Source organism: Mobula hypostoma, chromosome 5 (genome assembly GCF_963921235.1).
Source record: "Mobula hypostoma chromosome 5, sMobHyp1.1, whole genome shotgun sequence".
Classification (NCBI taxonomy): Eukaryota; Metazoa; Chordata; class Chondrichthyes; order Myliobatiformes; family Myliobatidae; genus Mobula; species Mobula hypostoma.
Window position 1 is genome coordinate 194,051,907 of NC_086101.1, and position 16,997 is coordinate 194,068,903.

Sequence of the window (16,997 nt, forward strand, 5' to 3'; positions counted from 1 at the left end):
CTGTAACTTACACTGCTCTCCCCACTGACTGTAACTCACCCTGTCCACCCCACTGTCTGTAACTCACCCTGTCCACCCCACTGACTGTAACTCACCCTGTCCACCCCACTGTCTGTAACTCACCCTGTCCACCCCACTGACTGTAACTCACCCTGTCCACATAAGTGACTGTAATTCACCCTGTCCACCCCACTGACTGTAACTCACCCTGTCCACCCCACTGTCTGTAACTCACCCTGTCCACCCCACTGACTGTAACTCACCCTGACAACCCCACTGACTGTAGCTCACCCTGTCCACCCCACTGACTGTAACTCACCCTGTCCACATCACTGACTGTAACTCACCCTGTCCACCCCACTGACTGTAACTCACCCTGTCCACCCCACTGACTGTAACTCACCCTGACAACCCCACTGACTGTAACTTACACTGTTCTCCCCACTGAATGTAACTCACCCTGTCCATCCCACTGTCTTTAACTCACCCTGTCCACCCCACTGACTGTAACTCACCCTGTCCACCCCACTGACTGTAACTCACCCTGTCCACCCCACTGTCTGTAACTCATCCTGTTCACCCCACTGACTGTAACTCACCCTGACCACATAACTGACTGTAATTCATCCTGTCCACCCCACTGACTGTAACTCAGCCTGTCCACCCCACTGTCTGTAACTCACCCTGTCCACCCCACTGACTGTAACTCACCCTGTCCACCCCACTGTCTGTAACTCACCCTGTCCACCCCACTGACTGTAACTCACCCTGTCCACATCACTGACTGTAACTCACCCTGACAACCCCACTGTAACTCACACTGTTCTCCCCACTGACTGTAACTCACCCTGTCCACCCCACTGACTGTAACTCACCCTGTCCACCCCACAGACTGTTGCTCACTCTGTCCACATAACTGACTGTAATTCATCCTGTCCACCCCACTGACTGTAACTCACCCTGTCCAACCCACTGTCTGTAACTCACCCTGTCCAGATAACTGACTGTAATTCATCCTGTCCACCCCACTGACTGTAACTCACCCTGTCTACCCCACTGTCTGTAACTCACCCTGTCCACCCCACTGTCTGTAACTCACCCTGTCCACATCACTGACTGTAACTCACCCTGTCCACCCCACTGACTGTAACTCACCCTGTCCACCCCACTGTCTGTAACTCACCCTGTCCACATAACTGACTGTAATTCATCCTGTCCACCCCACTGACTGTAACTCACCCTGTCCAACCCACTGTCTGTAACTCACCCTGTCCAAATAACTGACTGTAATTCATCCTGTCCACCCCACTGACTGTAACTCACCCTGTCTACCCCACTGTCTGTAACTCACCCTGTCCACCCCACTGTCTGTAACTCAACCTGTCCACATCACTGACTGTAACTCACCCTGTCCACCCCACTGACTGTAACTCACCCTGTCCACCCCACTGTCTGTAACTCACCCTGTCCACATAACTGACTGTAATTCATCCTGTCCACCCCACTGACTGTAACTCACCCTGTCCAACCCACTGTCTGTAACTCACCCTGTCCACATAACTGACTGTAATTCATCCTGTCCACCCCACTGACTGTAACTCACCCTGTCCACCCCACTGTCTGTAACTCATCCTGTTCACCCCACTGACTGTAACTCACCCTGACCACATAACTGACTGTAATTCATCCTGTCCACCCCACTGACTGTAACTCAGCCTGTCCACCCCACTGTCTGTAACTCACCCTGTCCACCCCACTGACTGTAACTCACCCTGTCCACCCCACTGTCTGTAACTCACCCTGTCCACCCCACTGACTGTAACTCACCCTGTCCACATCACTGACTGTAACTCACCCTGACAACCCCACTGTAACTCACACTGTTCTCCCCACTGACTGTAACTCACCCTGTCCACCCCACTGACTGTAACTCACCCTGTCCACCCCACAGACTGTTGCTCACTCTGTCCACATAACTGACTGTAATTCATCCTGTCCACCCCACTGACTGTAACTCACCCTGTCCAACCCACTGTCTGTAACTCACCCTGTCCAGATAACTGACTGTAATTCATCCTGTCCACCCCACTGACTGTAACTCACCCTGTCTACCCCACTGTCTGTAACTCACCCTGTCCACCCCACTGTCTGTAACTCACCCTGTCCACATCACTGACTGTAACTCACCCTGTCCACCCCACTGACTGTAACTCACCCTGTCCACCCCACTGTCTGTAACTCACCCTGTCCACATAACTGACTGTAATTCATCCTGTCCACCCCACTGACTGTAACTCACCCTGTCCAACCCACTGTCTGTAACTCACCCTGTCCAAATAACTGACTGTAATTCATCCTGTCCACCCCACTGACTGTAACTCACCCTGTCTACCCCACTGTCTGTAACTCACCCTGTCCACCCCACTGTCTGTAACTCAACCTGTCCACATCACTGACTGTAACTCACCCTGCCACCCCACTGACTGTAACTCACCCTGTCCACCCCACTGTCTGTAACTCACCCTGTCCACATAACTGACTGTAATTCATCCTGTCCACCCCACTGACTGTAACTCACCCTGTCCAACCCACTGTCTGTAACTCACCCTGTCCACATAACTGACTGTAATTCATCCTGTCCACCCCACTGACTGTAACTCACCCTGTCCACCCCACTGTCTGTAACTCACCCTGTCCACAGAACTGACTGTAATTCATCCTGTCCACCCCACTGACTGTAACTCACCCTGTCCACCCCACTGTCTGTAACTCACCCTGTCCACCCCACTGACTGTAACTCACCCTGTCCATATCACTGACTGTCACTCACCCTGTCTACATCACTGACTGTAATTCACTCAGTCCACTCCATTGATGGTAACTGACCCTGTCCACTCCACTGACTGTCACTCACCCTGACAACCCCACTGACTGTAGCTCACTCTGTCCACTCCATTGACGGTAACTGACCCTGACAACCCCACTGTAACTCACACTGTTCTCCCCACTGACTGTAACTCACCCTGTCCACATCACTGACTGTAACTCACCCTGTCCACCCCACTGACTGTAACTCACCATGTCCACATCACTGACTGTAACTCACCCTGTCCACCCCACTGACTGTAACTCACCCTGTCCACCCCACTGATTGTAGCTCACCCTGAAAACCCCACTGTCTGTAACTCACCCTGTCCACACCACTGACTGTAACTCACCCTGTCCACCCCACTGTCTGTAACTCACCCTGTCCACACCACTGACTGTAACTCACCCTGTCCACCCCACTGACTGTAACTCACCCTGTCCACCCCACTGTCTGTAACTCACCCTGTCCACCCCACTGTCTGTAACTCACCCTGTCCACACCACTGACTGTAGCTCACCCTGTCCACCCCACTGACTGTAGCTCACCCTGTCCACCCCACTGTCTGTAACTCACCCTGTCCACCCCACTGACTGTAACTCACCCTGTCCACCCCACTGTCTGTAACTCACCCTGTCCACACCACTGACTGTAGCTCACCCTGTCCACCCCACTGACTGTAGCTCACCCTGTCCACCCCACTGTCTGTAACTCACCCTGTCCACACCACTGACTGTAACTCACCCTGTCCACATCACTGACTGTAACTCACCCTGTCCACCCCACTGACTGTAGCTCACCCTGTCCACATCACTGACTGTAACTCACCCTGTCCACCCCACTGACTGTAGCTCACCCTGTCCACCCCACTGACTGTAGCTCACCCTGTCCACATCACTGACTGTAACTCACCCTGTCCACCCCACTGACTGTAGCTCACCCTGTCCACATCACTGACTGTAACTCACCCTGTCCACCCCACTGACTGTAGCTCACCCTGTCCACCCCACTGACTGTAGCTCACCCTGTCCACATCACTGACTGTAACTCACCCTGTCCACCCCACTGACTGTAGCTCACCCTGTCCACATCACTGACTGTAGCTCACCCTGTCCACCCCACTGACTGTAGCTCACCCTGTACACCCTGGGAAGCAGGGATTTACATTCTTGGACCACTGGGATCTGTTTCGGGGTAAGGATGAATTGTACAAAAGGGACGGGTTTCACCTTAACAGGCGGGGGACCAGCATTCTGGCAGGCAGGTTTGCCACTGCAACACGGGTGTGTTTAAACCAAGTAGTTGGGGGGAGGAGAGGAACTATAAGGATGGAGTTAAAAGGAAAGAGAGAATAAGGAAAGTTAAGAAAGACAACAGAATTAATGGGGCAGAAAGCTCAGGAAGGGATTGGAGAGTATGGCTAAGTGCAATAGGAATCGATGTGAAAGGTGAGGAGAGTAATGGATTAAAAGTATTATATATGAATGCACGAAGTACAAGAAGTAAAGTAATGAGCTTGAGGCTCAGTCGGAATTGGCAAGTATGATGTTGTAGGAATAACAGAGACATGGCTGCAAGAGGACCAGGGCTGGGAAATGAATATTCAAGGGTATACGTTCTATCGAAAGGACAGACAGGTGGGCAGAGGGGCTGGGGTGGCTCTGTTGGTGAGGAATGAAATTCAGATCCTTGCAAGGAGGGGGGCATAGAATCAGGAGACGTAGAGTCAGTATGGATAGAACTGAAAAATTGTAAGGGCAAAAAGATTAATGGGAGTTATCTATAGGCCCTCAAACAGTAGACTGGATATAGGGTGCAAGTTGAATCAAGAGTTAAAATTGGCATGTTGCAAAGGTAATGCTACGGTTGTTATGGGGGATTTTAACATGCAGGTAGACTGGGAAAATCAGGTTGGTACTGGACCCCAAGAAAGGGAGTTTGTGGAGTGCCTCCGAGATGGATTCTTAGAACAGCTTGTTCTGGAACCTACCAGGGAGAAGGCAATTCTAGATTTAGTGTTGTGCAATGAACCGGATTTGATCAGGGACCTCGAGGTAAAGGAGCCATTAGGAGGTAGTGACCATAATGTGATAAGTTTTAATCTACAATTTGAGAGGGAGAAGGGAAGATTGGAAGTGTCAGTATTACAGTTGAACAAAGGGAACTATGGAGCCATGAGTGGGGAGCTGGCCAAAGTTGACTGGGAAGATACCCTAGCAGGGATGACAGTGGAACAACAATGGCAGGTATTTCTGGGACTAATACAGAAGGTGCAGGATCTGTTCATTCCAAAGAGGAAGAAAGATCCTAAGGGGACTAAGGGGAGGCCGTGGCTGACAAGGGAAGTAATGGACAGTATAAAAATAAAAGAGAAGAAGTATAACATAGCAAAGATGAGTGGGAAGCCGGAGGATTGGGAAACTTTTAAAGAACAACCGAAGGTTACTAAAAAGGCAATATGGGGAGAAAAGATGAGATATGAAGGTAAGCTAGCCAAGAATATAAAGGAGGATAGTAAAAGCTTCCTTAGGTATGTGAAGAGGAAAAAATTAGTTAAGACCAAAGCTGGGCCCTTGAAGACAAACGGGTGAATTTATTATGGGGAACAAGGAAATGGAAGACGAGTTGAACAGGTACTTTGAATCTGTCTTCACTAGGGAAGACACAAACAATCTCCCAGATGTAATAGTGGCCGGAGGACCCAGGGTAATGGAGGAACTGAAGGAAATTCACATTAGGTAGAAAATGATGTTGGATAGACTGATGGGACTGAAGGCTGATAAATCCCCAGGGCCTGAAGGTCTGCAGCCCAGGGTACTTAAGGAGGTGGCTCTAGAAATCGTGGATGCATTAGTAATCATTTTCCAATGTTCTATAGATTCAGGATCAGTTCCTGAGGACTGGAGGGTAGCTAATGTTATCCCACTTTTTAAGAAAGGAGGGAGAGAGAAAACAGGGAATTATAAACCAGTTAGCCTGATATCAGTGGTGGGGAAGATGCTGGAGTCAATTATAAAGGATGAAATAGCGGCACATCTGGATAGCAGTAACTGGATCGGTCCAAGTCAGCATGGATATACGAAGGGGAAATCATGCTTGACTAATCTTCTGGAAATTTTTAAGGATGTAACTATGAAAGTGGACAAGGGAGAGCCAGTGGATGTAGTGAACCTGGACTTTCAGAAAGTCTTTGATAAAGTCCCACATAAGAGATTAGTGGGCAAAATTAGAGCACATGGTATTGGGGATAGGGTACTGACATGGATAGAAAATTGGTTGTCAGACAGGAAACAAAGAGTAGCGATTAACGGGTCCCTTTCGGAATGGCAGGTGGTGACCAGTGGGGTACCGCAAGGCTCGGTGCTGGAACCACGGCTATTTACAATATACATTAATGATTTAGATGAAGGAATTAAAAGTAACATTAGCAAATTTGCAGATGACTCAAAGCTGGGAGGCAGTGTGAAATGTGTGAAGGATGTTGTGATAATGCAGGGTGACTTGGAGAGGTTCGGTGAGTGGGCAGATGCATGGCAGATGCAGTTTAATGTGGATAAATGTGAGGTTATCCACTTTGGTGGTAAGAACAGGAAGGCAGATTATTATCTAAATGGAGTCAAGTTAGGAAAAGGGGAAGTACAATGCGATCTAGGTGTCCTTGTTCATCAGTCACTGAAAGCAAGCATGCAGGTACAGCAGGCAGTGAAGAAAGCTAATGGCATGCTGGCCTTCATAACAAGGGGAATTGAGTATAAGAGCAAAGAGGTCCTTCTGCAGCTGTACAGGGCCCTGGTGAGACCACACCTGGAGTATTGTGTACAGTTTTGGTCTCCAAATTTGAGGAAGGACATTCTAGCTATTGAGGGAGTGCAGCGTAGGTTCACGAGGTCAATTCACGGGATGGCAGGACTGTCATATGTTGAAAGATTGGAGCGACTGGGCTTGTAGACACTGGAATTTAGAAGGATGAGAGGGGATCTGATTGAAACATATAAGATTATTAAGGGATTGGACATGCTATAGGCAGGAAACATGTTCTCGATGTTGGGGGAGTCCAGAACCAGAGGGCACAGTTTGAGAATAAGGGGCCATTTAGAACGGAGTTGAGGAAAAACTTTTTCACCGAAGAGTTGTGGATCTGTGGAAGGCTCTGCCCAGAAAGCAGTGGAGGCCAATTCTCTGGATGCTTTCAAGAAAGAGTTAGACAGAGCTCTTAATGATAGTGGAGTCAAGGGATATAGGGAGAAGGCAGGAACGGAGTACTGATTGTGGATGATCAGCCATGATCACAGTGAATGGCGGTGCTGGCTCGAAGGGCCGAATGGCCTACTCTTGCACCTATTGGCTATTGTTTATTGTCATTCACTGTTACTCACCCTGACAACCCCACTGATTGTAGCTCACCCTGTCCACATCACTGCCTGTAACTCACCCTGTCCACCCCACTGACTGTAACTCACCCTGTCCACCCCACTGACTGTAACTCACCCTGTCCACCCCACTGACTGTAACTGAACCTGTCCACCCCACTGACAGTAGCTCACTCTGTCCACATCACTGACTGTAACTGAACCTGTCCACCCCACTGACTGTAACTCACCCTGTCCACCCCACTGACTGTAACTGAACCTGTCCACCCCACTGACTGTAGCTCACCCTGTCCACCCCACTGACTGTAACTCACCCTGTCCACCCCACTGACTGTAGCTCACCCTGTCCACCCCACTGACTGTAACTGAACCTGTCCACCCCATTGACTGTAGCTCAACCTTTCCACATCACTGCCTGTAACTCACCCTGTCCACCCCACTGACTGTAACTCACCCTGTCCACCTCACTGACTGTAGCTCACCCTGTCCACCCCACTGACTGTAACTCACCCTGTCCACCCCACTGACTGTACCTGAACCTGTCCACCCCACTGACTGTAGCTCACCCTGTCCAACCCACTGACTGTAACTCACCCTGTCCACCCCACTGACTGTAGCTCACCCTGTCCACCCCACTGACTGTAACTCACACTGTCCACCCCACTGACTGTAACTCACCCTGTCCACCCCACTGACTGTAGCTCACCCTGTCCACCCCACTGACTGTAGCTCACCTTGTCCACCCCACTGACTGTAGCTCACCCTGTCCACCCCACTGACTGTAACTGAACCTGTCCACCCCACTGACTGTAACTCACCCTGTCCACCCCACTGACTGTAACTGAACCTGTTCACCCCACTGACTGTAGCTCACCCTGGCCACCCCACTGACTGTAACTCACCCTGTCCACCCCACTGACTGTAGCTTACCCTGTCCACCCCACTGACTGTAACTGAACCTGTCCACCCCATTGACTGTAGCTCACCCTTTCCACATCACTGCCTGTAACTCACCCTGTCCACCCCACTGACTGTAGCTCACCCTGTCCACCCCACTGACTGTAACTGAACCTGTCCACCCCACTGACTGTAGCTCATTCTGTCCACATCACTGACTGTAACTGAACCTGTCCACCCCACTGACTGTAGCTTACCCTGTCCACCCCACTGACTGTAACTGAACCTGTCCACCCCACTGACTGTAACTCACCCTGTCCACCCCACTGACTGTAGATCACCCTGTCCACCCCACTGACTGTAACTCACCCTGTCCACCCCACTGACTGTACCTGAACCTGTCCACCCCACTGACTGTAGCTCACCCTGTCCACCCCACTGACTGTAACTCACCCTGTCCACCCCACTGACTGTAGCTCACCCTGTCCACCCCACTGACTGTAACTCACACTGTCCACCCCACTGACTGTAACTCACCCTGTCCACCCCACTGACTGTAACTGAACCTGTCCACCCCACTGACTGTAGCTCATTCTGTCCACATCACTGACTGTAACTGAACCTGTCCACCCCACTGACTGTAGCTTACCCTGTCCACCCCACTGACTGTAACTGAACCTGTCCACTCCACTGACTGTAACTCACCCTGTCCACCCCACTGACTGTAAATCACCCTGTCCACCCCACTGACTGTAGATCACCCTGTCCACCCCACTGACTGTAACTGAACCTGTCCACCCCACTGACTGTAACTCACCCTGTCCACCCCACTGACTGTAGCTCACCCTGTCCACCCCACTGACTGTAATTGAACCTGTCCACCCCACTGACTGTAACTCACCCTGTCCACCCCACTGACTGTAGCTCACCCTGTCCACCCCACTGACTGTAACTCACCCTGTCCACCCCACTGACTGTAACTGAACCTGTCCACCCCACTGACTGTAGATCACCCTGTCCACCCCACTGATTGTAACTGAACCTGTCCACCCCACTGACTGTAGCTCACCCTGTCCACCCCACTGACTGTAACTCATCCTGTCCACATCACTGACTGTAACTCACCCTGTCCACCCCATTGACAGTAACTGACCCTGTCTACCCCACTGACTGTCACTCACCCTGTCCATCCTACTGACTGCAACTCACCCTGTCCACATCACTGACTGTAACTCGCCCTGTCCACCCCACTGACTGTAGCTCACCCTGTCCACCCCATTGACTGTAACTGAACCTGTCCACCCCACTGACTGTAACTCACCCTGTCCACCCCACTGACTGTAACTCACCCTGTCCACCCCACTGACTGTAGCTCACCCTGTCCACCCCACTGACTGTAACTGAACCTGTCCACCCCACTGACAGTAGCTCACTCTGTCCACATCACTGACTGTAACTGAACCTGTCCACCCCACTGACTGTAACTCACCCTGTCCACCCCACTGACTGTAACTGAACCTGTCCACCCCACTGACTGTAGCTCACCCTGTCCACCCCACTGACTGTAACTCACCCTGTCCACCCCACTGACTGTAGCTCACCCTGTCCACCCCACTGACTGTAACTGAACCTGTCCACCCCATTGACTGTAGCTCACCCTTTCCACATCACTGCCTGTAACTCACCCTGTCCACCCCACTGACTGTAACTCACCCTGTCCACCCCACTGACTGTAGCTCACCCTGTCCACCCCACTGACTGTAACTCACCCTGTCCACCCCACTGACTGTACCTGAACCTGTCCACCCCACTGACTGTAGCTCACCCTGTCCACCCCACTGACTGTAACTCACCCTGTCCACCCCACTGACTGTAGCTCACCCTGTCCACCCCACTGACTGTAACTCACACTGTCCACCCCACTGACTGTAACTCACCCTGTCCACCCCACTGACTGTAGCTCACCCTGTCCACCCCACTGACTGTAGCTCACCTTGTCCACCCCACTGACTGTAGCTCACCCTGTCCACCCCACTGACTGTAACTGAACCTGTCCACCCCACTGACTGTAACTCACCCTGTCCACCCCACTGACTGTAACTGAACCTGTTCACCCCACTGACTGTAGCTCACCCTGGCCACCCCACTGACTGTAACTCACCCTGTCCACCCCACTGACTGTAGCTTACCCTGTCCACCCCACTGACTGTAACTGAACCTGTCCACCCCATTGACTGTAGCTCACCCTTTCCACATCACTGCCTGTAACTCACCCTGTCCACCCCACTGACTGTAACTCACCCTGTCCACCCCACTGACTGTAGCTCACCCTGTCCACCCCACTGACTGTAACTCACCCTGTCCACCCCACTGACTGTACCTGAACCTGTCCACCCCACTGACTGTAGCTCACCCTGTCCACCCCACTGACTGTAACTCACCCTGTCCACCCCACTGACTGTAGCTCACCCTGTCCACCCCACTGACTGTAACTCACACTGTCCACCCCACTGACTGTAACTCACCCTGTCCACCCCACTGACTGTAGCTCACCCTGTCCACCCCACTGACTGTAGCTCAACTTGTCCACCCCACTGACTGTAGCTCACCCTGTCCACCCCACTGACTGTAACTGAACCTGTCCACCCCACTGACTGTAGCTCAAACTGTCCACATCACTGACTGTAACTGAACCTGTCCACCCCACTGACTGTAGCTTACCCTGTCCACCCCACTGACTGTAACTGAACCTGTCCACCCCACTGACTGTAACTCACCCTGTCCACCCCACTGACTGTAGATCACCCTGTCCACCCCACTGACTGTAACTCACCCTGTCCACCCCACTGACTGTACCTGAACCTGTCCACCCCACTGACTGTAGCTCACCCTGTCCACCCCACTGACTGTAACTCACCCTGTCCACCCCACTGACTGTAGCTCACCCTGTCCACCCCACTGACTGTAACTCACCCTGTCCACCCCACTGACTGTAGCTCACCCTGTCCACCCCACTGACTGTAACTGAACCTGTCCACCCCACTGACTGTAGCTCATTCTGTCCACATCACTGACTGTAACTGAACCTGTCCACCCCACTGACTGTAGCTTACCCTGTCCACCCCACTGACTGTAACTGAACCTGTCCACCCCACTGACTGTAACTCACCCTGTCCACCCCACTGACTGTAGATCACCCTGTCCACCCCACTGACTGTAACTCACCCTGTCCACCCCACTGACTGTACCTGAACCTGTCCACCCCACTGACTGTAACTGACCCTGTCCACCCCACTGACTGTAGCTCACCCTGTCCACCCCACTGACTGTAACTGAACCTGTCCACCCCACTGACTGTAACTCACCCTGTCCACCCCACTGACTGTAGCTCACCCTGTCCACCCCACTGACTGTAACTCACCCTGTCCACCCCACTGACTGTAACTCACCCTGTCCACCCCACTGACTGTAGCTCACCCTGTCCACCCCACTGACTGTAACTCACCCTGTCCACCCCACTGACTGTAACTCACCCTGTCCACCCCACTGACTGTAACTGAACCTGTCCACCCCACTGACTGTAGCTCATTCTGTCCACATCACTGACTGTAACTGAACCTGTCCACCCCACTGACTGTAGCTTACCCTGTCCACCCCACTGACTGTAACTGAACCTGACTCACCCTCCACCCCACTGACTGTAACTGAACCTGTCCACCCCACTGACTGTAGCTCATTCTGTCCACATCACTGACTGTAACTGAACCTGTCCACCCCACTGACTGTAGCTTACCCTGTCCACCCCACTGACTGTAACTGAACCTGTCCACTCCACTGACTGTAACTCACCCTGTCCACCCCACTGACTGTAAATCACCCTGTCCACCCCACTGACTGTAGATCACCCTGTCCACCCCACTGACTGTAACTGAACCTGTCCACCCCACTGACTGTAACTCACCCTGTCCACCCCACTGACTGTAGCTCACCCTGTCCACCCCACTGACTGTAACTGAACCTGTCCACCCCACTGACTGTAACTCACCCTGTCCACCCCACTGACTGTAGCTCACCCTGTCCACCCCACTGACTGTAACTCACCCTGTCCACCCCACTGACTGTAACTGAACCTGTCCACCCCACTGACTGTAGATCACCCTGTCCACCCCACTGATTGTAACTGAACCTGTCCACCCCACTGACTGTAGCTCACCCTGTCCACCCCACTGACTGTAACTCATCCTGTCCACATCACTGACTGTAACTCACCCTGTCCACCCCATTGACAGTAACTGACCCTGTCTACCCCACTGACTGTCACTCACCCTGTCCATCCTACTGACTGCAACTCACCCTGTCCACATCACTGACTGTAACTCGCCCTGTCCACCCCACTGACTGTAGCTCACCCTGTCCACCCCATTGACTGTAACTGAACCTGTCCACCCCACTGACTGTAACTCACCCTGTCCACCCCACTGACTGTAACTCACCCTGTCCACCCCACTGACTGTAGCTCACCCTGTCCACCCCACTGACTGTAACTGAACCTGTCCACCCCACTGACTGTAGCTCACCCTGTCCACATCACTGACTGTAGCTCACCCTGTCCACCCCACTGACTGTAACTGAACCTGTCCACCCCACTGACTGTAGCTCACCCTGTCCACATCACTGACTGTAACTCGCCCTGTCCACCCCACTGACTGTAGCTCACCCTGTCCACATCACTGACTGTAACTGAACCTGTCCACCCCACTGACTGTAACTCACCCTGTCCACCCCACTGACTGTCACTCACCCTGTCCATCCTACTGACTGCAACTGAACCTGTCCACCCCACTGACTGTAGCTCACCCTGTCCACCCCACTGACTGTAACTCACCCTGTCCACCCCACTGACTGTAGCTCACCCTGTCCACCCCACTGACTGTAACTGAACCTGTCCACCCCACTGACTGTAGCTCACCCTGTCCACATCACTGACTGTAACTGAACCTGTCCACCCCACTGACTGTAACTCACCCTGTCCACCCTACTGACTGTAGCTCACCCTGTCCACCCCACTGACTGTAACTGAACCTGTCCACCCCACTGACTGTAGCTCACCCTGTCCACATCACTGACTGTAACTGAACCTGTCCACCCCACTGACTGTAGATCACCCTGTCCACCCCACTGACTGTAACTGAACCTGTCCAACCCACTGACTGTAACTCACCCTGTCCACCCCATTGACAGTAACTGATCCTGTCTACCCCACTGACTGTCACTCACCCTGTCCATCCTACTGACTTCAACTCACCCTGTCCACATCACTGACTGTAACTCGCCCTGTCCACCCCACTGACTGTAACTCACCCTGTACACATCACTGACTGTAACTCACCCTGTCCACCCCACTGACTGTAACTCACCCTGTCCACCCCACTGACTGTAGCTCACCCTGTCCACCCCACTGACTGTAGCTCACCCTGTCCACATCACTGACTGTAACTGAACCTGTCCACCCCACTGACTGTAACTCACCCTGTCCACCCCACTGACTGTCACTCACCCTGTCCATCCTACTGACTGCAACTGAACCTGTCCATCCCACTGACTGTAGCTCACCCTGTCCACCCCACTGACTGTAACTCACCCTGTCCACCCCACTGATTGTAGCTCATCCTGTCCACCCCACTGACTGTAACTGAACCTGTCCACCCCACTGACTGTAGCTCACCCTGTCCACATCACTGACTGTAACTGAACCTGTCCACCCCAGTGACTGTAACTCACCCTGTCCACCCCACTGACTGTAGCTCACCCTGTCCACCCCACTGACTGTAACTGAACCTGTCCACCCCACTGACTGTAGCTCACCCTGTCCACATCACTGACTGTAGCTCACCCTGTCCACCCCACTGACTGTAACTGAACCTGTCCACCCCACTGACTGTAGATCACCCTGTCCACCCCACTGACTGTAACTGAACCTGTCCACCCCACTGACTGTAGCTCACCCTGTCCACCCCACTGACTGTAACTGAACCTGTCCACCCCACTGACTGTAACTCACCCTGTCCACATCACTGACTGTAACTCACCCTGTCCACCCCATTGACAGTAACTGATCCTGTCTACCCCACTGTCACTCACCCTGTCCATCCTACTGACTGCAACTCACCCTGTCCACATCACTGACTGTAACTCGCCCTGTCCACCCCACTGACTGTAACTCACCCTGTCCACCCCACTGACTGTAGCTCACCCTGTCCACCCCACTGACTGTAACTGAACCTGTCCACATCACTGACTGTAACTGAACCTGTCCACCCCACTGACTGTAACTGAACCTGTCCACCCCACTGACTGTAACTCACCCTGTCCACATCACTGACTGTAACTCACCCTGTCCACCCCACTGACTGTAACTCACCCTGTCCACCCCACTGACTGTAGATCACCCTGTCCACCCCACTGATTGTAACTGAATCTGTCCACCCCACTGACTGTAACTCACCCTGTCCACCCCACTGACTGTAACTGAACCTGTCCACCCCACTGACTGTAGCTCACCCTGTCCACCCCACTGACTGCAACTGAACCTGTCCACCCCACTGACTGTAGCTCACCCTGTCCACCCCACTGACTGTAACTCACCCTGTCCACCCCACTGTTGTAACTCACCCTGTCCACCCCACTGACTGTAGATCACCCTGTCCACATCATTGACTGTAACTGAACCTGTCCACCCCACTGACTGTAGCTCACCCTGTCCACCCCACTGACTGTAACTGAACCTGTCCACCCCACTGAGTGTAACTCACCATGTCCACCCCACTGTCTGTAACCCACCCTGTCCACCCCACTGTCTGTAACCCACCCTGTCCATCCCACTGACTGTAGCTCACCCTGTCCATCCCACTGACTGTAACTCACCCTGTCCACCCCACTGTCTGTAGCTCACCCTGTCCACATTACTGACTGTAACTCACCCTGTCCACCCCACTGACTGTAACTCACCCTGTCCACATCACTGACTGTAGCTCACCCTGTCCACCCCACTGACTGTAACTGAACCTGTCCACCCCACTGACTTTAACTCACCCTGTCCACCCCACTGACTGTAACTGAACCTGTCCACCCCACTGACTGTAGCTCACCCTGTCCACCCCACTGACTGCAACTGAACCTGTCCACCCCACTGACTGTAGCTCACCCTGTCCACCCCACTGACTGTAACTCACCCTGTCCACCCCACTGACTGTAGCTCACCCTGTCCACCCCACTGACTGTAACTCACCCTGTCCACACCACTGACTGTAACTCACCCTGTCCACCCCACTGACTGTAACTCACCCTGTCCACATCACTGACTGTAGCTCACCCTGTCCACCCCACTGACTGTAACTCACCCTGTCCACATCACTGACTGTAGCTCACCCTGTCCACCCCACTGACTGTAACTCACCCTGTCCACATCACTGACTGTAGCTCACCCTGTCCACCCCACTGACTGTAACTGAACCTGTCCACCCCACTGACTTTAACTCACCCTGTCCACCCCACTGACTGTAGCTCACCGTGACAACCCACTGACTGTAACTCACCCTCTCCCTCTCTCACTGTAACTCACCCTCTCTGCGTCTCACTGTCACCCATTTCAGCTACTTTCTGACTGTAACACAACTAACGAACCCTCCTATCATGTAGAAGGTATGGCACTGGCTATTTCAGGAGGAATTATTATCAAGTTCTCTCACAAATTTCTATGGATGTACCGTGGAGAGCATCGTAACTGGCTGCATTCCCGTTTGGTTTGGAGTCTTCAATGCAGATGATTACAAGACGATGAAAGTGTTGTATATTCAGTCAGATCCATCATGGGCAGATGCCTCCAGAGCATCAAGGACATCTTTAAAATGGTTGCCACAAGAAAGAGGCATCCATCATTCAGGACCCGCATCACCCAGAAGATGCCCTCTGTTCATTGTTAACATCAGGGAGGAGGTACAGCAGCCTGAAGACACACAATGATTCATGAACATCAACTTCCCCTTCGCAATCAGATGTCTGAATGGACAATAAACCCATGAATGTTATCATTGCTTTTTTGCTCTCTTTTTAAAGAATTTATTATTTTTTATTTCTGATTGCAGATTATATTGCTTTGAAACAGTGCAGTGTACTGCCACTCGACAACAAAATTCACAACATCTGTCAGTGACAGTAAACCCGAAACTGGTAACATGTTCATGTATACACACACTGGGCTGCTGCAGTAAGTTAATTTTGAAAGTGTTTATACCCAGAGTGTATGCACGTAGGGCAAGAATCTTCTATTGGATTCCTTTGTGACATCTTGCCTCTCACAGAGTCACAGTTTGCTGGTTCACCCACTCTCCAGCAATGACGCTGCCCCACCCACACTCCACACACCATCGACAACTGTAACCACACACCAAACATGCGACGGTGAAATCCCATCCACTCTCCATATCTAACCCATACATTCACTCTCTGTACGTAACCCACACACTGACAGTCCATCTCTGACCCACTTATTCACTCTGCGTCTGTGACAACACACAATCACTCTCGATCTGTGACCATACCCACTCTCTGCCTGTGACCCGCACTCACTCTCCGTCTGTGACCTGCAGTCTCACTCTCCGTCTGTGACCATACCCACTCTCTGTCTGTGACCCGCAGTCTCACTCTCCGTCTGTGACCAGCAGTCTCACTCTCTGTCTGTGATCTACAGTCTCACTCTCCATCTGTGACCCGCAGTCTCACTCTCCGTCTGTGACCCGCAGTCTCACTCTCCGTCTGTGACCAGCAGTCTCACTCTCTGCCTGTGACCCGCACTCACTCTCCGT